Source organism: Stegostoma tigrinum, chromosome 35, assembly GCF_030684315.1.
Source record: "Stegostoma tigrinum isolate sSteTig4 chromosome 35, sSteTig4.hap1, whole genome shotgun sequence".
NCBI lineage: Eukaryota > Metazoa > Chordata > Chondrichthyes > Orectolobiformes > Stegostomatidae > Stegostoma > Stegostoma tigrinum.
Genome location: NC_081388.1, coordinates 5,784,931 through 5,796,374, shown reverse-complemented (window position 1 = coordinate 5,796,374; position 11,444 = coordinate 5,784,931).

The window sequence follows — 11,444 nt, the reverse complement described above, 5'->3', positions numbered from 1 at the left end:
TAAACAGCATTAATGAACCAAATGGATTTTCTTCTCTCCCTGACAATTGGCAATTCGACTCTTAATTCCAGATTATTTTCTAATGAATTCAAATTCCACCAGCTGTCATGGCAGGATTCCAACTCAGGCCCCCAGAACATTACCTGGGTCTCTAGATTGGCAGTCCAGTGATAACACACAAGGCCATTGCCTCCCTGCATGTCTGTGAGAGAGGACACACTCCTGATGTCCAGGCAGGGCCAGTTCAGTGCTCTATAGGAACTGCAGCTCACAGTGAAATATCCTGTCACCACTCTCTTACTGCAGGATGGTTGAGAACCTGCTGATCTAATGTGGGAGGCAGATATCCACTCCCTGGGTCTAGCTAGAGGACTCCGGTTATTATGAAGATACAGTTGTGGGAGGTTAGTTACAGTTATATTGATATGATCACCATGTTTACAGAGACTTTGTGTGAGATTAAATGTTAGCTCTCACTGCTTCCAGATCCTAAATTGTTTTGCTCACAAATCCGTATGACATCCCCATTGTGGGTGGAGCTTAAGGCGCTCTTCAGTATTAACTCTTCCAGACCCAGCTCCAGCAGAAGTGAAGTGTTATCCAACATAGATCTCAAAACTGCAAACAGTGAATTGGAGGCACAGTTCATATGTAGAACCACAGAATCCTGATGGTGTGGAAAGTGGACATTCAGCCCACTGAGTCTGCACGGACCCTCCGAAAAGTATCCCGCCCAGCCTGACCCCACCCTGCATTTCTCATGGCTAACTCACTGAACAGTGAGAGTACAGATAATTTAGCCGGGCCAATCCCCCTAACCTGCACACCCCTGGACATGGAATGTCTCGTTTCCCCAGACCTGTTGGCCTGGGAATGAGACGGGAGGCTGGATTAAAGCAGGAAAGGAACAGTCAGGGGGACAGACTGCCTTTGCTCCTCTTTCCCTTCCCCCAGCCAGTCCTACTGACCGGTAAATGCTTTCCAAGCAGGGCTCCTGCTACAGACCCGCGTGTGTTTTCCCTTTTCGCTCTGTCTCGGTGAAACATTGCTGCATTTGTGTTCTGCGACTAAATGTACCTTTACCACTGCCTCCCTGACAGGAAATAACAAGCTTGCGGCTGGGTTCTGGCTCCTGGACCTCTTATCCAAAGCCAGCTCCGCAGCGACTCTCTCCTCCGCCCAGACCCTGATCCTGCCCTGGGGAGTAGGGGCAGGGGTGAATCCCACAACCTACGCAGAACCGGCCCCTGTCCTTCAAAAGGGGGATGTCAGACAGAGCGGTAAAATAAAACTGCTCAACATACTAATGCCTGCTATGTACAACGTCGAAACTGTTTGAGCTTGGGTTAATTAAACTGTCCCGCGTATGAGTCAGTGATAATAAAATGTGAGGCTGGATGAACACAGCAGGCCAAGCAGCATCTCAGGAGCACAAAAGCTGATGAAGGGTCTAGGCCCGAAACGTCAGCTTTTGTGTTCCTGAGATGCTGCTTGGCCTGCTGTGTTCATCCAGCCTCACATTTTATTATCTTGGTTTAGATGAAGGACTGTTTTCTCAACAAGTATTTATCACTCGAGTGAAATGGGGTTATCTACTCGTTGCATTTTTTTTGCTGGGTAGCTTGTGCACAGATTGGCTCGTGTTTCCTACATTGCAACGTTACACAGAAAGGAAAACGAATTGGCTGTAAAGTTCCTCAGGACTGAAGAATAAAAACTTTTCTGTCAGGTTGGTTTTGAAGATGGGGCCCACGTTGCTGTTCATTGCCCTTTTAAGCAGCACAGCCGGCAATGAACTCGAGCGACGGATGAATTAGTCCCCATCGTTTCGGAGTTGCTGGCTCCTGGACGGCTTCCCCTGTTTGTGTTGGAAAAGGGTTTGTTTGCAAAAGCTCGGCCAGGAATGATGTTACAGAGCAGAGTGCAGCAGCACCCAGCGAGTGTGACAGAGTGTGCTAGCAAGTGTCTTAACGCGTGTGTTTCAGTGAGTGTCAGTGAGCGTGACAGTGTCTCAGTGAGCGTGACAGTGTCTCAGTCAGTGTGTCAATGAGTGTGCCATCGCTCACTCCTAGTGCTCTGCAAATGTCTCTGACCAGCATGCCCCCTCTCCGCCCCCATTCTCTCTACAGGAAAAGGAGGATATCATTCAGCCCTGTCCAGCCTAATCCACCATCCAATTAAACCCTGTGTTTGGTATCTTATCCCTCGATCCACATATCCATGACCCTATCCTTACTTATCAAAGTAGGTTTATAAATTTTCAATTGACTATCTCACTGCCCTCAATATCTTTTGTGCTTGAGAGAGGGAGAGGTTTTAGACGTTCACTCCCCTCTCCTAACTGACCTCTGCTGTCTTATTGCCCATCCACATTCCCCAAATACCTGGGCAGGATTGGGCTTGAGGGCAATGCCCTTCAGAGTCACTCCCACTGGCCAATGTTTGAGGTTTGCAGCCCAGAAGGGGCTGGGAAGGAGCACATGGGAGAGTAGGGCAAATTGAACTGTCCCATATTCCAGCAGAACTGGCAAAAATTTATAGGCAATGCAGTGTCAGTGCCCGGGCTCTCGCGTGGCGACCCAGTGTTCCCTTTGATCACCTCTTCATTTGTTCATTGCACGTGACTTGAACATGTGAAGTTTGGATTCTCGGTCTGTCTGAGGTAGCTAGAGGTCAGACTGATCCAGACGTATCAGCATGCCAGCCTCCAATGGATCGAAAGGAGCCGTGGCCTGGCTCAAACAACAAGCTGCATTTAGGTGGCGCCTTTAACACAGTAAAGTGCCCCACAGGCCCTTCTCAAACAGAACATTTCAGGCAAAATTTGCAAACGGGTCACACCAGGAGCACTTGAGGACTGACAGCATCTTAAAAGGAGGAAAGGCAGTGATGTCGAGCAGGTAGGAAGGAGATTGCAGAGCTTAATGAGGTGGGGACCTGAAGGAATGGCAACCTAGCGGTGCAGGAAAAGCGGCCAGATCTGGGTGAGGTAGATAACTCGGAGGGTGGCCCATATTAAACCAGGTGTCACTTGCTGTCATCAATCATTCGAGTGGGATACCACAAAAGCGATGGTTTTGGCCTGGTATCCGCTATCCTGGGATTCCCCTGGGCAGCTTTTGCAACGTCTTCCTTCCCAGGATCAGGTGGGTCTTTGGGGCAGCATTGGGATCTTGCGGACACTTGTGACCCTGTATTCCGATGGCCTGCTCCGGTGGTAATCCCTGGTTGGGTATTCCACAGCGACCTGGCCTGGTGCTCTTGCAGTAGTACCTTCTGTTCCCAAACCCCAGGAGCCAGGAATTGAACTGTCTTAAACATTTCTCTCTTTATCCATGCCTTCTGTTATTTATATAGGTGCTGTGGTACAGCACCGTAAACACTTTTCTCTGTATTTTGTACAAATGACAATAAATGACAATCCTATTCTTTGATAATTACAATTGGCAGATCCCAAGGGCTTTACCCAAGGATATATGGAAACTACCCAAAGAATCTAGGAACAGAGATAAAGCACAAGTGACATGCAGAACCATCTCCAACAATACAGACAATTTAACTATCGCCCCCTTGACATTCTTCTTTCGATTTGATTTGTTACTGTCACATGTACCTAGGGACAGTGAGGAGTTTAGTGTGCCGCACAGACAGACCATCCCACACAAAGTGCATCAGGGTGATAGAACAGAGCGAGGAATACAATATAATTTTAAAATTTGGGAGGTCCATTCAGCAGTCTAATAACAGCAGGGAAGAAGCTGTTCTTGAAGCTGTTGGTGAGTGTGTTCAAACTTTTGTACCTTCTGCCTGATGAAAGAGATTATCTCCAGGGTGGGAGGGGTGTTTGATGATGTTAACTGCCTTCCCGAGGCACTGAAAAGTGTAGATGAAGTTAATGATTGGAAGATAACAAAGTGTGAAGCTGGATGAACACAGCGGGCCAAGCAGCATCTCAGGAGCACAAAAGCTGACGTTTCGGGCCTAAACCCCTCAGAGAGGGGGATGGGGAGAGGGAACTGGAATAAATAAGGAGAGAGGGGGAGATGGACCAAAGAAGGAAAGAACAGAAGATAGGTGGAGAGGAGAGTATAGGTGGGGAGGTAGGGGATAGGTCAGTCCAGGGAAAAGGGACAGATCAAGGAGGCGGGATGAGGTTGTAGGTAGGAAATGAGGCTTGAGGTGGGAGGAAGGGATGGGTGAGAGGAAGAACAGGTTAGGGAAGCGGAGACAGGCTGGGCTGGTTTTGGGATGCGGTGAGGGAAGGGGAGATTTTGAAGCTTGTGAAGTCCACATTGATACCATTGGGCTGCAGGGTTCCCAAGCGGAATAGGAGTTGCTGTTCCTGCAACCTTTGGGTGGCATCATTGTGGCACTGCAGGAGGCCCATGATGGACATGTCATCTGAGGAATGGGAGGGGGAGTTAAAATGGTTCACAACTGGGAGGTGCAGTTGTTTGTTGCGAACTGAATGGAGGTGTTCTGCAAAGCGGTCCCCAAGCCTAATGATTGGAAGGTTGGTTTGTGAGATGGACTAGGCTGCGTTCACAACTTTCTGTAGCTTCTTATGGTCCTGGGCAGAGTAGTTGCTATACCAAGCCGTGATGCCTCTAGATAGAATAGTGGTGCATCTGTAGAAGTTAGTAACAGTCTGTATGGACATTCTGAATTTCCTTAGCCTCCCGAGGAAGGAGACGCGTTGTCACGCCTTCTTTACCAATGCATCAATGTGGGTGGTCCAGGACAGATTGTTGGTGATTGTCATACCTAGGAACTTGATGCTTTCATAAACCTCCATCTCAGTTCCATTGATGTAGAGAGGGATGTGTAGCTTTACCATCACTGAAATCCACCACTACCGACGTAGTGGGAATAATCAATGACTAGAAACTGAACTGGACCTGCCATGTAAATACTGTGTTTACAAGAGCAGGGCAGAGGCTAGCAAGTAACTCACCTCTTGACACCCAAAAGCCTGCCCACCATCTACAAGCACAAGTCAGGAGTGTGATGGAATACTCCCCACTTGCCCTGGATGGGTACAGCCCCAACAACACTCAAGAAGCTCAACACCATCCAGGGCAAAGCAGCTGCTTATCAGCAAGCTACCCACCGTGGTAATAATCCACTCCCTTCATTGGTGTTTGACATCACCAACTCCATCATCTTTCACCAGAACTCATCAAGCCTCCTTCAAAAGTGTCTTCCAAATTGTGACATCACCCCCTCGGCAAGCAAAGACACATGGGAACACCACTGCCTGCGGATCAACAATAAACCACACACAATCCTGACTTGGGAATATGTTGCCATTCTTTCACTGTCACTGGGTCGGAAATCGCTCCCACGCTATAACTGTAACCTTGCATTTCCCATATCTAACCCACCTAGCCTGCACATCCTTGGGCACTACATGCAATTTAGCACAGCTGATCCACCCTAACTTACACATCCTTAGACTGTGAGAAGAAACCAGAGCGCCCAGAGGAAACCTGCTCAGACATGGGGAGAATGTGCAAACTCCACACAGTCACCCAAGGCTGGAATCGAACCTGGGTCCCTACTGCTGTGAGTCAGCAGTGCTAATCACTGAGCCATCATACTGCCCAGATCTTAATTTACTTCCTTGTAAGATCTTAAGAGAAATGTTTGTTGCGACAGTGGATACATTATTTTAAATTTTCCAAATCTCTGGGAAGGTAACATTAGATCGGGAACACTTTAATGTGAAGAGGAATGGGAATATATATGCAAACAGATATAGATAGGATAAGGGAGTGGTCCAGAAAACTGATAGATAGGAAAATATGAACTTGTCCACTTTGGCAGGATGAATATAAAGACAGTGTGCTATTTAAATGGAGAGAGATTGCAAAACACAATACAGGGATCTGAAGAAAGGTCTTTTCTGATGAAGGGTCTCGACCCGAAATGTCAGCCTTCCTGCTCCTGAGATGCTGCTTGGCCTGCTGTGTTCATCCAGCTCTACACCGTGTTATCGCAGGGATCTGAGTTTCCTGGTACATGAATCATTAAGTGGTAGTATGTCAGGTCAACAAATGATTAGGATTACAAATTGAATGTTGTCATTTACGGGACTATAAATACAGGGAAATGATGCTATGGCTTTACAGGGCATTGGTGAGATCTTATCAGGAATACTCTGTTATAGATTTTCATTTAATTTTAAAAAATGTAATGTCAGTTAGAAGCCATTCAGAGGAGTTTCACTGATTTTTTGAATGTCATCTTAAAGACAGGTTTGGACAGGTTGGGTCTGCATCCATTGGACTTTTGAAGAATGAAAAAGTTCAGTAAGAAATGGGAACAGGAATGTGAGAAAACAATTCTGTATTGAATCATCCCTAGGGCAGCACAGTGGCTCAGCAGTTAGCACTGCTGCCTCACAGAACCAAGGACCCAGCTTCAACACCAGCTTCAGGTGACTATGCATCTGGAGTTGGACATTGTCCCTGTGTCTGCGTGGGTTTGCTCCAGTTTCCTCCCACAATCCAAAGATGTACAGGTTAGGGTGGATTTGCTGTGCCATAGTGCCCATGGCCTAGGTGGATTAGCCATGGGAAATGTAGGGTTATTGGGAAAGGGGGGATGGATCTGGGTGGGATGCTGTTCAGAAGTTTGGTGTGGACTCAATGGGCTGAATGGCCTTCTTCCACACTGTAGGGGCGTTCTACAATAAATAAGTATCCCCTGATTTTTAAAATTGACCCCTGGATTTTGTAAAAACTGTTACTCAATGGTGAGAGATTGTAGATGTAGGAGTCTCGGTGTATGAATCACAAGATATTAATACGCAGGTACAGCAAGTAATTAAAAACATCTACTTCAAGACTATGATAATAAAGTGCGAAGCTGGATGAACACAGCAGGCCAAGCAGCTTCAAGACTATCATTTAATGCGAGGCAAATTAAATACAGAAGCATGGATGTTAAGCTTTAATTCTACAGAGGACTAGGGAGACCCCCATCTGGGGTATTGTGTCCAATTCTGTTCTGCATTTTGAAGGAAGGGTGTATACGAGTTAGAGAAAGTTTGCCAGACTAATATCTGGGTTTGGAAGATTGTCTTATGAGGAGAGGTTGAACAAGCTGGGCTTGTATTTTCTGGTGCTCAGAAGGGTAAAAGGTGACTTGGTTGAAATATCTAAAATCCTGAGGGCCTGGAAAGGATGTGGAAAAGATTCTCTGCTTTTGGGAGAATCTACATCGAGGGATCAATGTTCAAAAATGAAGGGTCACCCATTTAACTGGGGGGGGGGGAGTTATTTTAGAGAGGATCGTGAGTTTTTGGAACTCTTTTCTTGAAAAGGAGGTTGAAGCAGAATATTTTTAAGGCAAAGGTGGTTAGATTCTTGTACAGTGAGGGAGCGAAAGGTTATCACAGATAGGTGGGAATGTGGATTACCTTGAACATCTCCAATTCCCCTGTTATAACTCAGTTAATTACAGCTTCTTAATATATTCCCAATGTCAGATGTTAAGCCTACAGGCTTGTAGTTTCCTGCTTTCTGTCTCCCTCCCTTTTTGAACAAAGGGCTGGTATTTTCTATCTTCTGGGGCCTTGCCCGAATCGAAGGGGTTTAGAAAATTAAAACCAATGCATCAACAATCTCACCAACTACATCTTTTAAGACCCTGGAATGGAGTCCCTAAGAACCCAGACACTTGTCATCCCTCAAGGGAAATTATTTATTGTCTACAATTTCTCTGGAGTTTAGAAGGATGAGGAGGAATCTGATTGAGACATATAGAATACTGAGAGGCCTGGATAGAGTCGAGATGAAAAAGATATTTCCAGTGGTAGGAGACTAGGACCTGAGGACACAGCCTCAGTGTGAGTGGACAATGCTTTAAAACAGAGATGAGTAGGAATTTCTTCAGCCAGAGGATGGTGACTCTTTCAAACTCATTGCTGCAGAGAGCTGTGGAAGCTAAGTCATTGGTGTATTTAAAAGAGACATAGATAGGTTCTTGATTCGTGAGGGGATCAAGGGTTACTAGGAGAAGGCCAGAGAATGGGGTTGAGAAACATATCAGCCATGATTGAATGGTAGACCAGACTTGATGGCCTGAATGGCCTAAATCTGCTCCTGTATCTTACGGCCTTTGATTTTCCTGAGTTCCTCCCTCCCATTTCCAGATTTATCACTGCCTCTGAGATCTTACTTGTATCCTCGCTGTGAAATATTGCAAAATACCTGTTCCATTCATCTGCCATTTTCTTCTTCTCGATGATGAATTCTCCAGATTCACCATATTGGATCAATGCTTATGTTGTTAACCTTTTTAAAATATTTATAGAAACTCCTGCTGTAACATTTCTATCTAGCTGTCTCTCACACTCTCACCTCTTTTTCCATTCGTTGGCCACTCATTGCTGTTATTTTATAATCAGACCAATCTTTTAACCTGCCGCAATTATATGCTTTTCCTTTTAGTTTGATGCTAATTTTAAAATGTTTAATTAACCAAGAATGATAGGCCTTCCCTTTGGAATTTTTCATATTTGTTGGAATGTATCTTTTCAGCGGTTCAGAAATATTGTTAATGTCACTGCATCTTTTCTGACCTTACCTTTACCCTAATTTGACAATCAACTTTAGTTGGCTTTGCCTAAATGTCCATATAATTGTGCGTGCTTATCTTAAAATTGAGAAATTGTCTCAGACCCTCTATTCTCTCTCTCAAAATTCAATCATATTATGGTCACTGATAATGGGAACTGCAGATGCTGAAGAACCCGAGATAACAAAGTGTGGAGCTGGGTGAACACAACAGGCCAAGCAGCATCTTAGGAGCACAAAAGCTGACGTTTTGGGCCTAGACCCTTCATCAGAGGCTCTATGCCCCAAACGTCAGCATATTATGGTTACTACTACCTAATCCGTTTTCAGAGGAGATCATGAATTAATCCCAGCTCAGTGCACAAAAGGTAATGTTACTGAAGTATGGAAGATCCTGAGGGGGCTTGATAGGGTGGATGCTAAAGGGATGTTCTTTCATGTGAGAGAAACTAGAACTAGGGGTCACTGTTTCGAAATAAGGAATCGCCTGTTTAAAGCAAAGATGAAGTTTTTTTTTCCCTTTCCCAGGATTAAGCTGTGGAATTCTCTTCCCCAGTGGAAGTAGGGAGAATGAATCATTTTAAAGTTAGGTGATGACAAGGATGTCAGAGGGCTGTAGGTTAACTATTGGAGTAGACTGCCAGGGCCAAACAGGTTACTCTGACTCCTAATTCATCCAGAATCATAGAATTGTGGAAGCAAGCCCTTCGGCCCATTGAGCCCACACCAACCATCCAGAGAGCATCTCACCCAGACCAACACCCCTTGCCCTATAACCCTTCATCTCCCATGCCTAACCCTATAGCCTGCACATCCCTGGACACTCTGGGTAATTTAGCACAGCCAACCCACCCTAAATTACTCACCTTTGAACTGTGGGAGGAAACTGGAGCACCCAGCAGAAACTCACGTGACACAAGGAATATGTGCCAACTCCACACAGACTGTCGCCTGAGGCTGGGATTGAACCCCAGTCCCTGGCACTGCCAGGCAGCAGTGCTAACCACTGAGCCACCTATTTGTTTCTTTGTGTGTTGTCACATCTGATGACCACAAAGCAGATACATTTAGTAAACAAGGATCTAAAACAAGTGAGAAACTATCGCTATCAGCAGAAGGTACTAAAGAAATGAACGGGGATTACAGCATACAGATCCCTTGGAGTTGGTGATCTACATCCTAGGGAGGAGGTGGATACGAACATGGTGGAAGGACAGACCGTGATCTTTCAAAGTTCCCCACGTTCAAGAACTGCTAAGTGCTGATGTTCCAAGGGATTTGGAGGGATACCTGTACAAGATGCAGGTACCACAAATACATTTATTGCAAGGGGACTGCAGAACAAGAGAAACACAGTTTTGCTACGACTCATCAGGATTGTAGTGGGGCCTCCCCTGAGGTGCAGTTTACTGTTTCCATCTGCGTTTCTAAGGATATGTGTATTGCCTCGGAGGTGGGAAGGTTCACAAGATCAGCTCCTGACGTGAGAATGTTGTCCCACTGATGAGGTCGAGTACAATGTGCCTGCACTGTATGGAGTTTAGCAGGATCTGAGGTAATCTCGTTGAAGCATATGAAATTCCAATGGGACTTAATGGGGTAGATACTGAGAGACTGTTTTCTTTAGCCATAGAGTAAGTGGCACCATTGTCAGGATAAGTGCTGTTTGAGATGAGGAGAGATGTCTTTACTCAGAGAGCTGAGAATCTTTGGAACCCTTTCCCATAGACACCATGGAGTTCAATTTTTGATTGAGATAGGCTGGGAATTTAGGGATATGAGAAGTGTATGGGATCAGCCATGGTGCTGTAATCCCAGCGCTGTGTGGCCTACTCCTACTTCATATGTATTCTGGTAATCCCTTCCCCACATCACCCAGCTGAACACCCTATCAGGCAGCACTACCTATCCACCCACCTCAGGCTTTAGCTGTGAACTTGTATCTTTCTCCTCATCTTCCCCTCACTGCCTCCCTGAACTTATCTTGTTGATAAGTCCCATCTCCTGCTGTCTTGATCCCTAGTCCTATTCAAAATACTGACCGCCTGAACTTCCCTTCTAATGCCCTTTAGGGAGGGAAATCTGCCATCCTCACCCAGTCTAATACATGTGACTCCAAACCCTTAGCAATGTGTTTGGCTCTTAACTACTCTCTAACAAATCAGTTAGTTCTAGGGCAATTAGGGATGGGCTTGCTAGTGATGCCTATATCCCATGAATGACTAACAGAATTAAAAAGTGTTTTTGAAATCTCATCCTTAAACTAGGGAATGTCTCCTCATACTTCCAATCCAATCACATTCTGTTGCATCAGTTCCTTGGGTTCCCAAATGGGGCCACTTCTTTTAATTTCAAAAATATATTTTGTTTATGAAAAATATCTTTATACTTACATAGACACAAACACAGTTCAGTTCTGCACAGTAGCATATCAAAGAAACAAACAAACATTGGAGTTTGACTCTATCCAAACAAACCAGACGGTATTGGGAGGGTCCAATAACTGAACGGGCCCGCATTTACCTTCAGCAGAAAGACCCTAGGCAGTGGTCTTTCCCCACTGCACCTTGGCAGCAGTTGCCCAAGCTTTAGTGCAACTCTCAGCACGTAGTCCTGAATTTTGGATTGGACCCCTCCCTGGGGGTGTGTGTCCGAGGCAGGGGGCCCAAATGGGACCACCTTCGCCAGACTGTTCAGGACAGCAGATCGCCAGCACTCTGTCGGTGGGTGGGTGTGGGCCAAGTTGGAGATAGGTCTGAGGTGCCAATGACCCAAGGAAATGGGCTCAGCACCGCCTGCCCTCTGGTTGGTTGTGGGGCACGCGAGTGGCTGGGAAACCCAAAGGGGGCGTGACTACCGGGA